Below are 1,515 nucleotides of genomic sequence, written 5' to 3' on the forward strand. Positions count from 1 at the left end.
CTTGTCACCTGAGGAGAAAAAAAGAGATTCAAAGTCAATAGTTGCTGAAATGATTGAAGAGTGCATCAAAGCATGGAAGCCGCTGTCAGGAAATAAAATAAAGATCCTGTAAGTCATCATGAGATACGATCTCAAGATGACTTAGCATCTCATAATTATGAGATAGTATCTCTTAATTATTTAATAGTACGTCATAATTAAGAGATAGTAAGTTATAGAGTCATTATAATGACTGACAGGATCTTTATTTTTTCCCCACAGTGGAGGAAATGTGCTTCCATATAAAAGAGAGGTGAACGGTGACATTTAGTGGAAAGGTCTGTCTGAGGAGGAGTGCAGGTTTCAAACAAAAGAGCTGACGCTGTGAGGAGAGAAACCCGGAGAAAAGAGCAAATCCGTATATAATGGTCAATAAGTGTGTCTTCCCCATTTATTATTCAGGAGGCAGGAAGTATTGCATTACATCAACAGTCACTCCCTATCGGCTCACACACCGGCAGTCGAATAGAGGCTGTTAAAATGAAAATGAATCTAAATGATAACAATTTGAACGGTTTAATTGCATTTAAATGGATTTTTAGAGCGCTTTGCTGTCCACATATTAAGAGCGTGTCTGGGGGGGTGAATGTCCGAGAACAATCCTGTTTTTGTTGTGTGACTGCCGCCCACTCACACACATACAGTACACTTCATTCATGACATTCCTGCTGCATACACTGAGTGGATTTCAGATGTTCTCAAACAATATTCTGACGTCAGTTTAGAAAAGAAAAATGCTTCTGAAATTCACCTTGTTTTATTCTCTGTTCCTTTCTGTTTTAAAGTACATTGTGGTACGTTAACAACATGTCCAGTATCCTATTTACTGTCATTCTAACCTTTTGCATTGTACATCGCATGTCATTTAAAAACTAATTCGGTTAAGTTTACGAATTAAAACATCTGCTGACGGAATCGTGCACCTGCAACTTCCGCCGCCTCGTCCCTCTCCCGCACAGATAAGCGGGTCCGTGTTCAGGTCAGAGATCTCACCTGCTCTTAGTCTTCAGCTTCAAACGGGAAAGGACGACGAGCCAAAGGAAGAAACGATGTGTCCGCACATCCGAGCATCAGCAGAGAGACGGTCCATCTACTGGAACACTGGTCGCATCCTCTCCTCCTCCCTCTATCTCCCTCCCTCTCTCTATCTCTCGCGCGCGCTCTCTTTCCTCCTGTAGGCTGTGCGCGTTCTCGCGTGCGCGCTCCAAGCGGTGTTTGGGCAGGTCAGGTGTGAGCGACGTAGACCCCCGTTTCATTAAAGAATGATGTATTTATGTAACTCGACAACGTTGTATTCATTGTAGCCTAATCATGAGACTGATTTTAAAAAAAAAAGAAGAAACCACATTTCTTTTAAATGAAACATTAAATTCATAATCAAATAAACACAAGCTTGTCCTCAAGTCAATGCACTCAATAGCTTTGCTGCTACGTCTTTACACATAGCTTATGGTGGCTAATGTTAGCTAATGGTGG

Source organism: Pholis gunnellus, assembly GCF_910591455.1.
Source record: "Pholis gunnellus genome assembly, chromosome: 6".
NCBI classification, from domain to species: Eukaryota; Metazoa; Chordata; class Actinopteri; order Perciformes; family Pholidae; genus Pholis; species Pholis gunnellus.